Source organism: Periplaneta americana, chromosome 9, assembly GCF_040183065.1.
Source record: "Periplaneta americana isolate PAMFEO1 chromosome 9, P.americana_PAMFEO1_priV1, whole genome shotgun sequence".
Classification (NCBI taxonomy): domain Eukaryota; kingdom Metazoa; phylum Arthropoda; class Insecta; order Blattodea; family Blattidae; genus Periplaneta; species Periplaneta americana.
In genome coordinates this window covers 5,391,558-5,413,204 of record NC_091125.1, presented here as the reverse complement: position 1 = coordinate 5,413,204, position 21,647 = coordinate 5,391,558, and the positions used below count along the sequence as shown (strand labels likewise).

General features: G+C 36.5%; 1 protein-coding gene across 2 annotated transcripts in view; it reads left to right on the top strand.

Moving 5' to 3' along the window:
* Positions 1-10,171: 10,171 nt before the first annotated feature.
* The window catches only part of LOC138705739 (zinc finger protein 729-like), a 45,649-nt gene continuing 34,173 nt past the window's right edge, over positions 10,172-21,647 (top strand). For both annotated transcript variants that reach the window (XM_069834321.1, XM_069834320.1), the window contains exon 1: positions 10,172-10,485. The gene's annotated coding sequence lies outside the window, so the exon portion shown is untranslated. The remainder of the gene's footprint in view (positions 10,486-21,647) is intronic.

Below are 21,647 nucleotides of genomic sequence, written 5' to 3'. Positions count from 1 at the left end.
ACGCAAACAAACGCTGTCAACATTGACGAGCCAGAAAGAAATTTTAACAGACTGCACGTGAAAATTACACGACTTAATCAGGTGCTACAAGAGAAGCAAAATTAGATAACAAAAACAACCGAAAAACTCCAACTAATTGATCCATTATATAAAGAACTGGAAAAAGTAAAGAAAGAGGCCGATGAAGGCAGTAGTCATGCAAAATTTATTCTAGATCAGCTGCTTAATCATCGAAATAGAATACCATACAAGAATTATATTAGAAAATTTGTGTTCGAAACTTGAGCCGTTACTGTGTGAATGACCTCTCTTGCAATGCCGAATTGTGATGAAGACTTGCTAATATCATTATTGTGAAATTTGTTAGGCCGCTTATAGATAACACTGCAGCAGCTTTAACTGAAAAGCTTGTTCCTTCGAAGATTGCGGCTTATAATCCACTGAGTCGCAAGATCTTGAAACTATGATTCTTGAGTCTACAATATCAAGTGGAATGTATCAGTGCAGTGAGTGAAATTATAAAACTCAGTACAAGTTATTGTAAATAATTACCGAAGTGATTACTTTGAAATATCGCAGTTTAGCCTATGGGTGCTACTCAGCGAATAAACTACAAAATTACGCCTCTGTCATCATGTTACTTAAACTGAACAGGTTACTATGTGTTAACTCCCTGCTTTTAAACTCACGCTTTTACCATAATTAACAGAACTAAACATAATAGTACTTATTATTTTCTTCTTATTATTATTATTATCATTATTATTATTATTATTATTATTATTATTATTATTATTATTATTATTATTATTTATGTGTTATTTTTACTCTTTAATCATTTATTTTAATTCATATTGAATATTTCTTCTGTAGACACCAACCTTGGCAGACAGCGCCTCGTGGTGGAATTGAGAAATTAACCAATTTCAGAATAAGTTTACTATTGTCAAGGCCGTATACAGAGAAGCGAAGGGAACAGCAAGTTGGCCGTGTCAAGTGGAAGCTTTTGATAGGTGAGGCTCTAGACGCATGTAGTCTGACACCAGTATTACCACATTCTAGTATATTCAGTCACGAAGCTCAATACTTACTAAATATCCAAACAGATAGTTGTTCACCACCAAGATCGCTACTATCGCCTCATCACAGACTCTTTCCCTAGCAGACGATATCATGTATTGTACTTTCGATATCGTGTTGTTTGAAAAAAATTAACACCTTCCTTCCACTATTGAAATATGAAATGCATAAGGTTTATATATTATTTTCATAAAATATGTATTATGTTCTATAAACTCACCTTCCTGGATCTTTCGAAAGAAGGATAACTCTAACCTATTTTTCTTACAATTTATAATACTACAAACGTCTCCTTGTCCCATATTATTATTCAAATTATTGTATTTGAGCCATTTACACTTATTACAACCGATAACGAACGTTTCACAGTTTACATAGCTTTTCACAAAAATACGAAATACGGCACAGTCAATACCTTTTCGATCTAGGCCGTAATGTTTGTTCGGGTTTTATATTTCAGTGTATGGAGCTCAGTGAAATATTATATTATAACTTTATTGCGTATCATTGCTAAGCTTTATATAGTGTAATGTGTCTATAAGTTTCGTTTACTTCTTGTTGCATAATATGTTGCAGAAATAATTACAAAACTGTGTTATTTTAATGTGACGAGAATTTTACATGTTAACATAATCTGTTCGCGTCAACATTTTAAGTTTAGAATGGAAGCTATTTTGAGGTTTAATGAAAAATAATTTATATTGTGATTTCAATTTAGCACATCTACCTTCCTTAATTTTAGACAAAATATTTACCATACCACTGCTATGAAATTAGTGTACGTACAATTGTGTTACTTCGTCTCTTAAATAGTAGATAAATACAATAATTCAGTACTCAATTGTAGTATTAAAATACAACAAATTGAATGTCCGGGGTTCATACATGACATTATGCTTAATTATAATGTATAATTGCGAATTTAGGAATATAAGTTAAATATAGTAAATATAACCTATAATTTTCATATGAAAGGCAAGGCATTGGAGATCACTAAATTTAGACAGAAATGGGCAACTGGTACAGTAAACATACCCTATAATTTCAACATATCTAAATATCCGTGCGGTGCATTTGAAAATGATTGAATCGTGCATAAATGAATGTACAAGAATTTCGCAATATTTAATCGAAATAAAGGCATGTATTACACATACAAACAACGTAATTTTCACACCATAAATAATATTACATCTTAACTCGCAAGTGAATTATATCTGAAGTGTCTCATAATCATTGTTTTAAATTTTCATTACCATCCATATGGCAAAAGATCTCTAGGCCGTCCAAAGATGAGATTGACTGAAAATTCTAGTTTGAGACCGTAACAGGCCACTTGGTCTAATACTTGTTAGGACGATGATGATGATGATGATAAAATTTTATTAATGGAATTACACTACATTTTAGAGAAAAATATGTTACTGTTTATGCATTCCAACTAATTTATATGGTTTAAACGCCGCCCTTCGTGATCGGGTTAAGCGAGTTACATGGCCTGCCTGTATTAGCTCACGTTGCTTGCCAATCTTCTCGTGGGATAGCACGAAGCCAAACTTGTTTTCGTCTCTCTGCTTTGGGAAGGAAAACGTAGAAACAATGCCATTTAATCTGACACTGGTGTCATAATTTGTCTTGCACCCAGGAACACAGCACTATCTAGGCATCTGAAATTGATAAAAATATACAGCAAGTTACAAAAGGAACAACAATCGTATCAGCTGTAATTTTCAGTCAAGATGTGTACCAAAATATGTAAAATCATGAAAATATTTAATATCAATATCTGGCAGATATAGGATAGGTAAGACTCTCCAGTTGTGATTTCATAGAGCACCCGACTTTTTTTTACCGCACACTTGACACATTACTATTTTTCCATCTATAGTGAAAGCTTCATCCATCGCAATCCATGATTTTATTTTTGTCGTTAGGGTTGAAGATACAGGGGCCAATGTTATTAGTTAAAAGCAGTAGATAAACTCACTTGCACTTTATACTGTAAGTACTAAAACTAGAGAACTGAGTGAAATGAATGACACAACAGTACTGCAAGCACTGTTTCGCTTTACTGGATTAGGAGAAAAATAAGAGGAGATGTGGGACACATGCATTTTAGCTGCTCCCTGTAAGAAACAAAGTACCTACTAAAACCTCAAACTATAGGTAGGCTATTTACAAACTGTTGCTTGTAAAGTGACATTCCTGTCTCATTCAGAAGGGTAGGATTATTCCAGCCGAGAACCATACTTCATAATTGCTCGGAAAATCCCATTTGCGTATAGGTCTACCAAATTTAGAGCAAAGAGGTCAAGCAATAACCTGAAAAGCTGTTTATTTTAATCTTTCAACATCTTTCCAGTTTGTTCCTTTACTTCAGCTTCTTTTCAAAAGTCGGCTACTTTATTGCGGCTCATGCCAGACTTGACATGGGTTTTCTCTGGAAGGATTAGGAAGAGGGTGGGTAAGGTTGCAAATTGCATGGGAACGGCTTATTAAGACGTGTGCAGAACAATTATTTGGAGACAAATCATGTCGTCCTCGTCCCACTTCACCGCATGAAGGCAACGCTTCTTTCTGAAGGATTTTTACAATACAAGGTAGTTGTATGAGAAAGGTTGGCTTTTGTTCACTCATATTTATAGTGGACGGTATGGGTTGAGTGCCTCTTTTACTTCCTGAAACTTCGTCCCGAAATATGTCCTTTCTTGCGTAGGTAAAAATGCTTTTTAAATCTGTGTATTTCAAATTGTAAACTTCTCCAGCAGAATTTTTTTTTCTTTTAGAGAAGTAAAAATTAATAAAAAGGTAAAAAAGGTAAAGGTATCCCCGTAACATGCTATGAAGGCACTTGGGGGGGCATGGAGGTAGAGCCCCATGCTTTCCATGACCTCGGCACTAGAATGAGGTGGTTGGTCGGCACCACGTTCTGACCGCCTTTTACCCCCGGGAAAGACCCGGTACTCAATTTTATAGGAGGCTGAGTGAACCTCGGGGCCGTTCTGAAAGTTTGGCAACGAGAAAAAATACCGTCACCACCTGGGATCGAACCCCGGACCTTCCAGTCCGTAGCCAGCTGCTCTACCAACTTAGCTACCCGGCCGCCCAGTAAAAATTAATAAATCCACTAAATATGTACATTCATGTAATACCAAGTCATAATATGTAATGTGGTGCAAATATGTAAAGATATGTAGTATCAAATTTTAATATATTAACGGCAATTACAAGATTCGCAAAGATTTGTTATTTATATACGGTTAGATGGGAAGGAATATAATATGTAATTACATAAAAATCCGGTCCCTAATTATGTATGATTAAATCGAGGATACTTACTGTTACAGATTTCTGTTCGGTGACAACAAGTGTAAGTTATCACATTACTGAAGCATTAAGCAGCCGCAAATTTATACCATATCTTCTTGAACAATGCTGTTAAATTATGTAATTCGCAACAATAGACCAATGCGTGTTTACATTTCCGTCAGCCTTTGCACAGCATTCCCAAATTTATCAACATCATGGCTTGTAATTTAAGATGGCGGTGGCAAGACTCAAGTTGAGCATTTTTAAATTGTGGTAGTTAATAGCTTTTTATACATTTATTTTGTTTTGTAATCAGAATGAAAATGAAAATATTTATTATTTCGTTTTGTGATTACTGAAAATGGAAAAGTGACAGAAATATACCAAAACGTATAATAGGCATTGGTTAAATGATACTTCATCCTTTAACTGGCTTCAGGATGTGAAAAAGGATAACAATAGAGCAGACTGTACATTTTGTAAAGTTCAAATTAGGGCTCATAAGGGAGACTTGAAAAATCATTCCGATTCAGTTAAACATACACCGCGAAATATGTCTGTCATTTATATTGGGCTACTTTTTATAAAAATTGGCTACCTTTTCAGCGAGCTTTCGCTACTTTTAGTTATAACAATCTGGCAACCTTGGCTGAGATGCGCACGCAGTCTATAGCTTTGCATGGTGTTAGGCAATGTACATAGACAGCTTAGGTATGCCACTCCGACGTTTGATGCTCCCATTGGCTGCACCGCTTTGACGTCACTTGGTATGTAGAGCGCAAAGATGAGGTGCGGGAGATACAGTTCAAAGTGTTGTTATTCCTACAATTTCTCGCGACTGTGAATTATGTGTGAATTTTTGTAGATTTAATGCCATTCCAACTGATTCGATAAGCACTTAAAAGGAATTCACAAGTTATGAGAGCATTAATTGCGTTACATTTGATAGTACATTTTACGGCAAAACAAACTATTGAGTACATCTAATACCCGTGCATTACGAAACAAAAAAAAACCATAGAGTAGGCATAACATGCATTTAGTTTATTTAATAATGAAGGAAAACACTAATCAATAGGGCTAGGATTTTGATGAAATTGCATCTTTTTTATAGCCGCTTTAGTATTTATATGTTATGTGATAAACTGAGTGTTTTAAGGGGACACTTCTGTGAGTTTTAAAACTTTTACAATTTTCATCCAAAATTTATGAATTTTAAACTACATAAATATACCTACAATACTATCATCTGTACAAACTTTTGTGCCATTAGGGCTAATAGTTTCGAAATGATATTTTTTAAATGTATTTTATATTGACGTCACTAAAAAGGCTCCTTGCGTCACAGTTTTCACAATTTTTAATCCATAGCCTATTAGCTCAAAAGCTTGAAAATAGTCGTGGGAACATAAATTAATTAGCTTTTTGAGCTCGGTCTAAATAGAGAGCCACAATAAATTTTTAAATCGGTTTTCTTAATTTTTCACCATTATTTCACCATAGTGTCCCCTTTTGTTAGGGCATTTTTTTTGCATTCTTTGCCTGTTTCAACTCATAAGAGCATCTTTTGTGTTATTCGGACATTTTTTTAGTCATTTTCATTTAATTTTTGCCACAAATCTCCATTCTTAATATAAAATAATGTTTATTTCCTTTGATATTTTGTTTCAATATTTTGTCCATTAATACCCTTTATTTTTTACTTGGTTATTTAACGACGCTGTGCCAACTACGAGGTTATTTAGCGTCAGTGGAGTTGGTGATAGTGATATATTTGGCGAGATGAGGCCGAGGATTCGCCAGATTACCTGACATTTGCCTTACGGTTGGGAAAAACCTCAGAAAAAACCCAACCAGATAATCAGCCCAAGCGGGAATCGAACCCGCGCCCGAGCGCAACTCCGGATCGGCCTTAACCAACCGAGCTACGCCAGTGGCTATTACCCATTATTTTGTATAATATTTTAATCGTTTTTCTACACAAATATTGCTCTTTTAAGTTAAAAGAGCAATATTTGTGTAGAAAGACGTTTTAACGTAGTACACTCCATGTAATGGATCAGTCCAGCCATCCCTTCAATATAGACTCCTCTATACTTGCTAATTCCGTATGAGTGGTCTTGTGATGGGCTACATGGAAACTACATCAGATAAAATAATTAATTAAAGTGTACCACTTAGAAAAAATTATGTAAAATTAAATAAACTTAAATGTTGGTACTAGAATTTTATTTAATTACTATTCTAAATATTAAGTAGAACAAAACTCCTTTTCCTACTAAGCCAATTTTAGAATGAAAGATCAATTTTTAAGGCATTTTAAGGGCATTTTTTAAAAATTGTTAGGTCATAAATGCATTGTTTTTATTATTTGTATGTCATCAGAATCCTAGCCCTACTAATCAAGTAATAGAATATTTACTCTGACGAAAATATAAAAAGTGACATTAAATTGACATGCTTATGAATTTATATCGATTAAAGTACTGCACTGAAACTTACGTGTCTGATGAGCTGATTACGATGTCTTTGAGGATGAAGCAACCCAAAGCTTACTTTTCTTAGCTGCACATTTTCTCATTGTTTGTTGCTTTCTCCTTGCATTCAGATGTCTTATTCTAATAAATGTCCAGGTTCTTACATACAAGTTAATTATTTTATCATGAACTTCGGGGAATTTTGATTCAATTAATGAAGCCAGAGTTTTCATCACATTTCTTCTTTTTGAAAAGGTCTCTCCATGAAAAGCACCAAACATTATTTCGAACTGCACAAACTTCTCCAACCACTCTTCGCTGGGACGGGTAAGACCACCTTTTGAAATAATTGAAATCCAGTCATTGGTCTCTTCACGCGGAACTGAATAGTTTTCTTGAGAGGCACTTAATGTTTTGTCTATAGTTCGACACTTGAACGCCACATAACCCGCTAGATATTTCAGGGCATCTTGCGCGATATCCTCAGTTCTTATCGGCTGGTATGAGCTCTCCATCAACAGCTCTGTTTGTTCCGTGTCATCCACTAATATTTCGGACACCGGGGACTCCTCAACAATATTACTGCACAATTCATTTGTAACGAATCCCATTAAGTTTTCTGTCTCACTGTGTTCCACAACACTTGTACAGTAGATGGGCCACTTATTTCTTCGGAGACTGATGCACTTACGGATAAAGGAATCGCATTTGCATTTCCCGACAACAGAAGCCTAACGCGATTCCTTACTTCAAAGGGAGTTGGATTGTTATAAAAAACTCCCAACCCACGGACACGAGAAAAAAAAGTTTTCTAAACAGTCTTGATTTAGTCTGGATGTTAACACATAAGAAATCCCTTGTCCTTTTAAGTTTTCCAAAAGTCCAAGTAAAGATTTAATCGAAATTACAAATCCTTTTTGAAAAGACAATAAACTTGATCTCTTCCCCACCCGTATGTGGATGATTATGTCCAGAAATCTTTTCAAGGTATTTCTTGACTACGGAGAAGCAGTCCATAACCACTTCTCAGTGGTATTTTATCATCCCTGGGGAGCCTCGAATTCATGACGTCGAAAACATCGTTAACCAGCTCAATGAAACTGCTTTCTTTTTCTTTATTGAGAACATATTTTACTGCCTGAGCAGTTCGCCGAGAAAACAACTGAGCGGCTAATCGTACATTTTGACGAGATCGTCCAGTTGCACTGAGATGAGCATCACTGATGTGATGCGTAATTCTCAAGTCATCACTTTGGTGTCCTAACAAGTCCTGTATGATTCCCTTATGAACTTCAGTGCCGTCATGCAAAACAAGACCTTCATCTAAGAAATGGTTGCGCAAAAGTTTTAGAAGATGAGGCACGTCACAAAACACCCACACTTTTCTTGAACTATCCACGGGATTATAGAAAAACATTTTCTCCATATGCACATCTAATTCTTTCCACACTTTCGCGTTTTTTCCACCCATATCACACGTTACGGCAACTACAGAAATATGACAGGCTTCAATGTTTGTAATAATATCCTGTAGTAGCCCTGATGGCATTGTTAAATCAAAATCATAGAATATAGGCTGCTTCCTTTGGGAAAACAGACCTCGCACCATGACAACTTGGACGTTACTGTGGGGACCCAGTATTATATCATCCGACATATCGTAACAAATGCGTGAATCGATATTCATTTCATCAAAGGTAAGGACAGCGAATTTTTCTAATCCTTCAAAATTCACTGCCTTACACTTTAATAGACGGAGAACTTCCTTCAAAATGCCAGGCCTACATTTCAATTGCCTTATCCATTTTTGCAAAGTTGAACGAGCAGGCAAAGGGGTGTTTCGCTTTCTCAGATATTCATAAGCTCTCTTAGAAAGCGCTCTTAACGCAAGGGCATTTGCGATGTCTTCTGAGGACCATTTCACTCTTTTATTTCCACCTAGAAGACAACGAATCTGCCCCGGCGTGAAACATTTCACAAGGACTTTATCCACTTCTTTCCTAATGTCATCTCGTTTTACTTTAGGCGGCGATAGTCGTCTTACTTTAGACACGACATACCGCGGACCCCTAATTTTTTCAGAGCTGCATTGTTTTCTTTTAGCGCCGCCAAAGTAACTGCATTTTTCTTTTCTAATACTTCTATTTCTATTTCTTTGTCCTTATTATCTACAATTGGATCCGTTGTAGTTGACTGATCGCGCTTTCTTTTCTTTAGTGATAATGTAGTCAGAGTCTTTATTGCTCGTTTTCTCCCGTTTCTGGCTTCGTGTCTTACATCTGGAGTGGAGACCTGTAGAACGAGCAAGAACGTCAATATTAGTATAAAATATTCAACTACCCATAGGCCCTATTTGAATTCTAGAAAATATTAAGTACTTAAAGCGTCATTTAATATTATCGTACGATTAATATGCAAGTAAGGGATGAGTACCTGTGGTGTGGTTTCACTTGTGCTTGTGCTAGGACCCTCAGTAAACATCTCTCCGTGCCAGTTCGGAATGAACTGCGAAGGCACAGCATTTGGGAGCAGTGTTTTCTTACTAGGCAAACCTAAAAGTTCATTTTTTAAATCTCGTTGAAAATCCCCAGGAAGAAAATGCACGGAACATACCCGAGAATTGTCTGGATTAAACTTATCACTGCGCTTACACAGAGAAATCCACAATCGCCTTAATTCTTCATTTTTTGGAAACCTGTGATACATAACACCGGCACTTTTAAATCGATAATTACGGCACTGTGCTACATCACAATAAATACGGCTTTTAACGACTTCACTCATTCTCAACTCATAGACAAGACCGAACGAGACGTCTTAACAGTTTAGAAAATCACAGCAAACTGAACCTGTATTTTTTCTGCGGTCCTTGTCTACCGACCGTCAATAGATGTAACGGGAAAAAGGTTTTCTTTTGTAGATTTCTTGGAATTCCCTTCCTTCCCTCTCCCTTAGCCCTTCTAGAATACACTTTTGCAAACACAATAATTAATGGATCTCTCAGTGGCGTCTTGGTGTTTTTCGAGTTCATTTATTCCGTATGTTAATGCCGATGTTCTATTTTTAGAGTCTAAAGGGATGGAGGAAGACGTGTCATAACCATAACAGGTGAAAAATAAGAAAACAACATATGTAGGAAGAGGGAGAAAAGCTTCCAAGGCAAGGAATTAATTTCGCGCTGCGCTGGCTTTAGATTCATACCGTGGCTTTCTCGTCTGCCACGCTTCATAATTTAGTAAGTCTATGGCTTCATACCACATGACGTCACGCGGCAAGTAGGTGGACATGAAAACAAATGAGCGGGATGCGGGAAGAGACCTCTCTGGGTATTAGGAAGGGTCTCTCGTGTTAGGTGTGCAGTTAGTAAGTTATCTTCCGGTTTTAAATAATACAGAATTTACAAAAATGCATGTATAAATTAGTCGAAATGGGGCTGTAACCGGACATTGCATGTCGTTTGTATTTTCTTGTGGCATACAATCTAAATTAGTGGGTGAAATTAACTTGTTGTGTAGGCCTATTCAGATGTCATAGCCCCCTCTTTCACGGCCCTTTTGATGTTCGCCGTAGACTGGTTGTCAGCCTAGGAGTTTCGTTTAGTGGAAGTGTAATTGAAGAGGTAGGTTGCAATTGTTTGTATTTAAGATATAACTATTCTAAGTGAACATAGGCTTTAGTGTGAAGATTACTTATGTTCTAAGACTATAGGAACTTGCTAAAATGCCATGGATTTATAGTATTGAGTAGTAGAAATTGTTGTGATCACTGGGAGAGCTGTAAGCCCACCCAACACGATCGAAATACGTACTTATATACGAAAGTTTTCGTAGGTGAATGAAGAATACGGCCATATTTCGTTAATATGATGTAATTTGAAGCAGAAACTGGAGTACGTTTCAGTGTCGCCAACATAGTAATAATACTACATACCTAATCAACGTGTACCGTGTTCTGGAGTTTTCCCTAATCAACTCTAACCAAACTTATATGATACTACGCACCTAATCAAACGTAACCTAATCTGTCACATAATACATAATTTAACCTAACCTGCCGCATAATACTATACACCTGTAGTAACATACCTTACCTTTAGTATAATTTTGCTCTTGTGTATTGCCATCCATACTTCTCGTATCGGGAGCCATTTATTTGAAGTGAATCGGGTGAATGTAGAGTATCCAACGCCCACTGAACGAATTTTTCACTTTTATCACTGCCACTGTTGCGCTATAATCGTATATGCAAGGTAGGCAATAACAAAAACCTAAACCAACCAAACCTAACCTATCAAAGAAGCAACAAGTTATACTAAATATGTGTAAAATTGGCCTATGTCTCTGTAGTGGGCGGGACATAAGTAACATTGACCCCGATATTTCACTATTTCTCATACCTCGTATTAGGTTTCAGCATGAACAGTGATGTACAGCGAGTTTTAAACGTAGTTCCACCTTTATTCCGATAGTTTGTATCCTGGCGGACACTGTCTTATCCGCTATTTTGGGTCTCCATTCATTTGTGGAAATTAAGTCTTCCAAATAGTCATAATATTTAAGTATCCTACTGTTAGTGACTGGTAAATCCGAGCCTAGGACTTGGAGAAGTTAGGGGTGGAAATTGCTCCCTACCCACCACAAGCTTCAGTAGCGAGAGTTTGTCAGTCAGTTTATGGTTGTCAGGTGGTCAGATCCTCAGTCTTGCCTGCCTGTGTGTTGTACGTGTTGAAAACATTTGGTCTGGTGATCTTTCGCTTTCTGTAATATATTTATTTTAGTAGGTTATTTTACAACGCTTTATCAACAGCTTAGGTTATTTAGCGTCTGAATGAGATGAAGGTGATAATGCCGGTGAAATGGGTCCGAGGTCCAACACCGAAAGTTACCCAGCATTTGCTAATATTGGGTTGAGGGAAAACCCCGGAAAAAACCTCTAACAGATAACTTGCCCCGACCGGGAATCGAACCCGGACCACCTGATTTCGCGGCTAGACGCGCTAACCGTTACTCCACAGGTGTGGACTTCTGTAATATATTACTAGCTCTTTAGTTTTTGTTATAATAATTTAGTTTAGTTAGTGTGTTCTTCTTTATAATTGTTTCATTTTTTAGTAATAATAAATGTCGCCTTGGACTTACTCATTCGGTGTTAACATCCGACTCCCTCTGCCTTGTTTATCTGATTCCAATGCTAAGCCTGATTTGATAATTAGTGCTGATGACGCGTAATGAACTTCTTCGTTACTTTAGCCCTTTGTCCATTTCTTAATGATTCGAGGGAGTCTCGCTATCCTTCAGCAGGCCTTCGTACACAACTTCTTTCTTTGTCTTGTTTTATCTCCGCCTTAACCGACTCAACAAGCCAACGAGATGTAGGGGATGGCATATCTCTCACAATACAGGACCATCGTGAAGACGTTACAGGACAAGTGCAAGACCTACCGAGTGCTGTGGCATAGAGATCAATTTCACCCCACGTCAGGAATGGAACCACGGACTGTCTAGTTGTGAAGCACACGCTGTCGTAACTGCGGATCCTACACTTCTTTCTTGTGAAAATTTATTGCTAGCTACTTTCACAACGCGACTTCTTAAAAGTATTATTTTATTCTATTTTTACAGCAAAGTGCTGGCTGGCACTTTCTCTTAATTTGCAGTTAGCTTATCGAAACAATTTTGAAATTACTGATGAGTGTGATTAACTCGCAATTTACTCTAAGAGTATCTGAATTCATTTACAGTTGTTGAAAGGATTGCGACTGGATTGGTATAACGTTTTCCCGTTACTAATTAAACTACATAATAGCGAACTAGTATTTACTATTTAGATGTAGTTATAGTCGTTTTCAGAATACCTTCAGATCGCTTTAATGTGTATTTGCTGTTTGATATATTACATTTAGGACACTGCAGTCCAAGTTTCCAATAATGGTTTAATTACCATCCGTTGCAAATGTTTGATGAAATAGTTAATTTCGGCGAACTAATGTAGGCCTACGTAATAATTTACCAAAAGTCTCAGAAAACTTTTCAATCTTATTTTCCTTCTGATTTTGTTGTCAGAAATATGCAATGTGCATTCTTCCGTTCTTGCAATATGTCATTTCGGTTAATGTTTGAATTTCGGCATTTCTCGTGTGATTTAACTAAGTGTATCTAACCGTACGTGTAGGGTTGTTTTTTAAATAGCGCTCTTTTTTTTTTTTAACAAAATAAGCAATTATATGTGATGGCTGTTACCACATACAGCAAAAACTTTTTCTGAGGCTAATATAATTGAGGCAACAGCATTATGATTCACCAGTGAGTAAATGTTTTCTTTATCAATAGTAGCAGTAGCAGAGCAGTCTCTCCTCTATTTGTCACGTGTTTGTAGACAGCGTGCGGACTGTTAGAAGTGGAGTGGGTCAAATTCTTTACAGGGTCGGATTTACCAGTCACCAACAATAATTACTGCAGGGGGAAAGGAACTGGCCACTCTATCCCACTATCTTCTGGTCTAGTTGCCTCATGAATGATGCCTTGATGGTGTCACTTGGGTCCAGACCTGTCTTCGGACAGTTGACTAAACAACAACTACTACTGCTTAATGTGGAGCACACTGCTACAATTGTTTCCTCCTTACAGTGGTGGAGTTATAATAGCGTGTATTTTGAAAACACAATTTTCCCCTGGAGCTAAGTTCTACACAAATAGATAGGTAGAGTTATAATAGCGTGTATTTTGAAAACACAATTTTCCCCTGGAGCTAAGTACTACACAAATAGATAGGTAGAGTTATAATAGCGTGTATTTAGAAAACACAATTTTCCCCTGAGTACTACACAAATAAATATAGATAAATATCAGCATCCTGATGACAGAGAAAGTAGCCTACAGTATGTTTCTTACACTTGTTAGTTAGCTTGATCCTCATATTTATAATAATATGAAATGCACGTGTTTATGTATTAGATATTCAGGACTCCGCGTTCACTACTCTTCTCATGAGAGTTTCATTATTATAGCGGATACAGATGTATATTCGTTTTTCTGTCATGCATTACGTCTAGTTGTCTAACTTAATGTGAGAATATAATCTGCCCATACTTACGCTATAGGCATGGATTGCCTAAACAGGCTAAACTGTGTAGCCTATGGTCGTTTATTGTTCCACGAAAATTCGTGGGAAAAACGAGCGTTGATGTTTCGGCCATTTTGAATGTGAAAATGGTCGAATTTGTAACCAGATTTCTTGCGGAGATGGATTTCAAAAGTTAACGATTTTATAGGGAAATATTTCAAGAAAGGGAAATTGTTCGAAAATGTAATAACTTACGTGTGAAATGGGAGGTGCGTGGTAATGGAAGTCCAAACGTTGATTCCACAACTTTAAATCTATATCACTTCGGAATATGTAGTTTATTGCTTTCGCGTGTTAAATACTGGGTACGGTACCTTGTTTACCAGTTTCAGCCTGTTGTGGGCTATCTTCAGAACTGAGTGGCCCTGGTTTTTACGCCTTCTGATTGCATTTCCTGTGGGGTATGTTTGTGTAGTGTAATGTGGAGTCAAGAAGTGTATGTGTTCTCAAATTGAGTTGTGTGTTGAGGATTTCATGGAGTGTTTTTGTGTCTGTGTGCCGTCAACACACAACTTAATTTCAGAATAGACACACTTGTTTACTCCACATTACACTACACAAACTCACTCCCACAGGAAACGCAATCAGGCTGCGGATGGTGCAGCCAGGGCTGGTGCACTGAATGGCTTTCTGGTGTATTGACGTGAGAGGTGGCAGGACATTGAAAACTACTTGAGCTATAACTTATGGTGGCATTGGGAAGGAGAATGGTTTGCACAAGAGGCAAACAAGTGACGTACTTACTTACTGGCTTTTAAGGAACCCGGAGGTTCATTGCCACCCTCACATAAGCCCCCCATTGGTCCCTATCCTGAGGAAGTTTAATCCATTCTCTATCATCATATCCCACCTCGCTCAAATGCATTTTAATATTATCTTCCCATCTACGTCTCGGCCTCCCTAAAGGTCTTTTTCCCTCCGGCTTCCCAACTAACACTATATGCATTTCTGGATTCGCCCATACGTGCTACATGTCCTGCCCACCTCAAACATCTGGATTTAATGTTCCTAATTATGTCAGGTGAAGAATACAATGTGTGCAGTTCTGCATTGTGTAACTTTCTCCATTCTCCTGTAACTTCATCCCTCTTAGCCTCAAATATTTTCCTAAGCACCTTATTCTCAAACACCCTTAACCTATGTTCCTCTCTCAAAGTGAGAGTCCAAGTTTCACAACCATAAAGGACAACCAGTAATATAACTGTAGAATAAAAAATACTGTTCGAGTTTGGGATTCGTCCACAAGAGCGTCACAACACCAAGAGGTTATACTCATCCAGTTGAGGATTAGCCACTGTCATCTGACACATGGCCATCTGCTATGTAGCGAGCCTCAGCCGGAATGTGATATATACCATGTTGCACTTACAGTGGAACATTTTTTGTTGCATTGCAGAAAATATGACCGTGACCGTCGGCAATATGGAATTCGGCCGACTCTACGTGACGCTGTTGGAAATGATTTTAATTGTACAAATGCAGTTCTGAAGTTTTTATCGAATATAGGACTTGACAGGGTGAATTAATTTTTTTTTTACTCGTTTTACTTGTCATCCGGACCCTTTACATCAGAGGTTACATTAGTTGTTTTGTATTTGATTTTACATCTTTGACATTTTGGACCTATACATGGAATATTTTATAAAATTTTATTGGTTTGAAATGTGATTCAAAATTTAGCCCTGGTGGCCTTATTTTTATTATTTTATTGGTTCGTTTCGAATACTACCTAAGGTGGAATAACTGCTCACTTTTATGATTTTTTACAAATCACCTTATGTATACTGCATTTATGTGCCTCGTTTTACCGTGACAACACTGTCTAGTTGTTTTAGCACTCTGATTGTTGTAATATTTGTGTCTTTGTTTTATGAAGAATTTTAAATAAGGGTGCAAATAGCCATAGTAAGTGACGCGCCCTTTTTAAAGCACATAATCTATCTCGTAGCAAATTTAACACGATAAGTCAATGTAACCTAATTAATTTAATTTGTAGTAAAGTACACTCTTGATATTACACATTACATAATACTTACCTTATCATTGTAGCGGCTTTATACGAAGGCAAGCATCCTCATCTGCAGTTTCAGTGGAACTATCACCAGATGAATTGAAGAGTCCACTGCAAGAATGATGGATGTCATTTGGAATACATTTTGCAGGAGAGGCAACTGAAAGTTTGAAATGCTTAACTCTCAAACCTTAACTGTGATTTTCCGATCATTACTGCACAATGACTATCAGTGTTAATGCCATATAACTCTCTATGTACATTCTATATGTCTTAAGCTATGCATTGACAGTCTTGGTTCATTTTCGACAAGAAAGTGACAGCCATCATTCTTGCAGTGGACTCTTCAATTAATATCACTATCAGTTGTTTCAGATTCGCTTCCAGAATCAACACGAACATTAATTATAATAATAATTATTCTTACCATTTAGTCCTCAATAAGCGCGTCCTCACACCAGTAGCACGCACGAGCCCAATCCGTTGACGTTATCTCGCATATAGCCTGCTTTGTGACCTCTCGTAGAGACTAGATCTTGGCTTCCATATTTTGTGTTGCGATTTTATGCTTTACCATGCCCCATACCAATTCAATCGGCGACATATCACAGTGATAAGGAGGTAATCTCGGAACTGTGAAGCCTCTCTCCTGGATAATTCTGTCTACCTTATATGCAGGTGGAGGTTTTGCAATTTTTGCAACCTCTAATAGTTCTGCTTTCATAAGATCTTCTGTGAAGTGTATGTTATTTTCTCGTAGTCAGGTCTGAATTTCAATTTTGCGGTTACTGCTGGATGGTGCTTTATTTTCTTGAATAGCATTGTCAAACACCACATTGGCGCCTTGTGGAAGATTCGGAATCAGTTTTTCCTCCAGCCACATTCATCTCATCATGGTAATCAGCAGATTTCGAATCATGAATTAGTTCTACACCTTGAACAAAGCCCATATTATCCCCCTGCTTGTACTATTAGGAGCCTTTCTCCCTCGCTGGAATGTTTAAGGACTCCAGGAAAAGATTCATGCTGCCAACATTTGTTGACAGTATAGTGTGTATAGATCCAAGTCTGTATAAATAATAGGCTTTTGAGGCTCCTTTTCATTTTGCCTTATTGCTCGCAAATAACCCACGTGGCGTGCTACAGTATCGTGCCATTAATAGGCTATGAGCACTAAATGTTTGTTTTTACATTTGCTGAACTTGAGTTCCATATCTTGTATGATATTCGTATATGTACTGTATCCACCCTTGAAATTTAATTAATTTTTCCAAAACTGAAGAAATTTCCAAAGAGTTGGAATTTCATTCTTCACTTCATAAAATTCGTGGAATTTTCTTCTGACTGCAAACCTATCGAATGAATCTTGGTTAATTTTATGTCTCTGTTTGCGTACTTTTCTAGGAGTTGTAATTTTTTATCCTGTTGCACATGCTTTCTCAACATCCTTTCTAATATTGTAAATAGTTCTTACACTTTTGTCTACGGATTTCACTACTCGTTCAGTTGCCTTTTGAAGCAGAATGGACAGACCGTTTATCTTTCCATACTCGCAGAACTGGATAACATTGTATATTATCTGCTCATCATCTGAATGTGTCACTGCACGAGAAGGACCCTCCATGCCTCCATGCTCCATCACTACAACCGAGCGGATAGAAGAGGCACTCTGATACAACTACATTGTGATTCACACAATGTCACAAGACTATAGTGAGGATCACGTAAAAGCAGGTCTTAAAAGTCTAATTTGGCCGTCTCTTTAGTGTTGCCAACTAATACCAGGTATCACCAAACAGGGTAAAATCACAGTGTTACGTACTGAAATAATAATAATAATAATAATAATAATAATAATAATAATAATAATAATAATAATAATAATAATAATAATACTAGTAATAATAATATAGTATAAACAATAACAATGTCTTGCTTATTTACTACATCTCATCTTTATGTTGCGAGGTGTTTCTTGAATAGTTCAGTAATTTATGAAATAGTATGTTTTCCTCCTGGACTTCTCGCATATTATGTTGGTGACTAGTATGATCTAATATTAAAATCTATTTTGTCTGGTAGCATGAAATTCATTGCTTTGACTAAACAGTTTACGATCCATGAGACCTAACCTAAAAATGTATTTACTTGCTTGCATTTTCATCAGTTTCCTTTACTGCAAACCAAAATTGTTCCTGCTAACATAACAGTTAGAAGAAAATTGCCAATTTTAGTATTTGAACATTACCCGAAATTCCAAATAAGAAACCAAAATTGGTAAAAGAAAATTCAACCTGAGAGCTAGAAAATCACTATAATGCACTAGCATATGTATAATAGGGGAAGATTGGTTAGGTTTCACCCTTAGGGTATTGAGTAAGGTGATCTGGACTATACATTTGGACTGAAGCGATTAATTCCTACTGACATGTACTACAGTCACTGTACCTTGTACTGTACAAGCACCCTCTATGTTCTCCTTCCGACTGCAATAGTTCCAGCTTCTGTCGTCGGAATGAAAACGTAACAGAGCTGTACCTAGCAGCACGTTTCCAGTTTCTCACAACAGTACAGAATCAGAATCAAGCATTTCTTTCTACACCTCATCACAGAACGTCATTATATTCACCCTCCTCTTTAGAATTCTCTACCCAGTAACATCAGGGATTGCTGAACGCTATCAAAATTCAAAATGGAGCTAGAAACGCACTTTTTGTCTAACGAAATTTATGATTAGTAAGTTCCTAGATATGTTGATTGCAGTCTTTGTATAATAACTTATTTTTGTATTTCTTATTTACATTATTATTTGCCCTTTCACGTTTACTTATTTAGATTGCCGGTAATAATATTAATATGCATCTGAAGCTTTGTTTAATAGTTTAAAGATTTAAAATTATTAATGTTTTTGCATTTTTTTTTGTTTTATGTTACTGTCATTATAAACATTCTTGTTTTGTTTTAATAAACACTTAATTTTTTTTTCGATATGTGTATACATATATCTGGTTGCGTGGAAGAGAAGGCCTGAAGGTCTTAATACTACCAGAATGAGTAAATGTATTATTATTATTATTATTATTATTATTATTATTATTATTATTATTATTATTATTAATATAAATGATACTCAGGAGGAAATTAAACACAGAATAAATATGGGAAATGCCTGTTATTATTCGGTTGAGAAACTTTTATCATCCAGTCTGCTGTCGAAAAATCTGAAAGTTAGAATTTATAAAACAGTTATATTACCGGTTGTTCTTTATGGTTGTGAAACTTGGACTCTCACTTTGAGAGAGGAACACAGGTTAAGGGTGTTTGAGAATAAGGTGCTTAGGAAAATATCTGGGGCTAAGAGGGATGAAGTTACAGGAGAATGGAGAAAGTTACACAACACAGAACTGCACGCATTATATTCTTCACCTGACATAATTAGGAACATTAAATCCAGACGTTTGAGATGGGCAGGGCATGTAGCACGTATGGGCGAATCCAGAAATGCATATAGAGTGTTAGTTGGGAGGCCAGAGGGAAAAAGACCTTTAGGGAGGCCGAGACGTAGATGGGAAGATGATATTAAAATGGATTTGAGGGAGGAGGGATATGATGATAGAGAATGGATTAATCTTGCTCAGGATAGGGACCAATGGCGGGCTTATGTGAGGGCGGCAATGAACCTCCGGGTTCCTTAAAAGCCAGTAAGTAAGTATTATTATTATTATTATTATTATTATTATTATTACTACTACTACTACTATTACTACTACTACTACTACTACTACTACTACTACTACTACTACTACTACTACTACTACTACTACTACTACTACTATTACTTTAAAAAATCACGACACTCGGGTTTTGAAACAAGCACACACTGCAATGAGAACTTGCGAAGAGACAGTTTTCACTGTGACTATTCAGTATCGAGAATCAGAAACAGATTGCCTTACTCTTCAGTTCAAGTAAAACAAAATTGTTTATATTTCCCAGCTGATCGGTCACTGGTATCTGCAACACATGTTATTTTGTTCAGTTTTGAGAACAGTGTTCACTCCCCTTAAATCGGCTTGCAGCAATTATTATAACCATTCGTCGTCCAGTTTTGAGAGCAGAGGATTTGACACCCATTGTTGAAATCAGCATCAGCTCTTAGCAATTACCAATGTGGCTTTCGTAAAGGAAGATCCACGACTGATCAGGTTTTTTCCTTACGTATGATTTTAGAGAAATTTTATGAATTTAACTTACCGTTACACCAGTTGTATATTGATTTTAAACAAGCATTTGATACAATAAATAGGAATTATATATTTGATGCAATGGCAGAATTTGGAATCCCTAGAAAGTTAATTGTCTTAACCGAGATGACCTTAATGAATACACAAAATAAAGTTAAAATACAGAATAAATTATCAGAAAAGTTCATAACTCATAATGGAATTAGACAGGGTGACTCCTTATCAACACTCTTATTTAATATTGGTCTAGAGCGAGTTATTAGAAAGATTGCCATTAATCCAGGGGGAACCATATTTAATAGAATGTTTCAATACTTTGCTTTTGCTGATGATGTAGCTGTATTTGCACGGAATGTGTCATCCTTAGATGATGTCCTCAAACAGATACATAATGAAACAAATGCTTCAAATTTAAATATTAACAGAACAAAGACAAAGTATATGAATAACATAACCACGAGAGACAATACTCTAAAACTGTTGTCTTAAATGAGGTTACTTTTGAGAAAGTGTCAAGGTTCCGATATCTCGGCTCGATAGTCACCGAGGATAACATATTAACTGAGATCAAGGATAAAATAGCCATTGGCAATCGAAGCCTCAGAGCATTAGATAAAATTATAAGAACCAGATATATCTCCAAAAAAATGAAGGTGAGGATTTATAAAACAATTATTAAACTTACAGTGACTTTTGGAAGCGAAACCTGGACTCTACCTGAACGAGCAATAACCATTTTAAATACGTGGGAAAGGAAAATTTTAAGAAAAATTTATGGCCCTATTTATGATAAGGGAGAGTGGAGAATTAGGACCAATTCTGAACTACAAAAACTATATAAAGATTTAAGTATTGTCACTGATATAAAAATTAGACGGATGGAGTGGCTGGGCCACATTATCAGAATGGACAATAATAATATTCCTAAAAGATTACTAGATGCCACGCTAAGTGGTAAAAGAAGAGCAGGAAGACCTAAACTACGATGGTTGGATGATGTTCAGGATGATCTAGTTAAAGCAGGAATTAAGAGATGGAGACGGAGAGCCCTAGAGAGGGAAGATTGGGCGGCAATTCTTAAGGAGGTCAAGGCTAAACTAAAAGGGCTGTATGACCACAGATGATGATGATGATGATGATATTGCAATCAGCTTGCAGGCAAGTTATATAACCTGTCACAAAGAGCAGTATTCCCATTATCGAATATTGAAAGATTTGTAAATTTGAAAAATTCCAGATCATTGACTGGTCACTGACACTTGCTGTAAAATGTTATTTAGTTAGATTTTACAATTTAGAGTTTAGAGACGATCTGAATCTGCGCTTTTCGACAGTCACAAAAATTATTCTCATAAGAATATTTCCACTATAAAATATTTATTTATGAAAAATGCTTAGAATAGT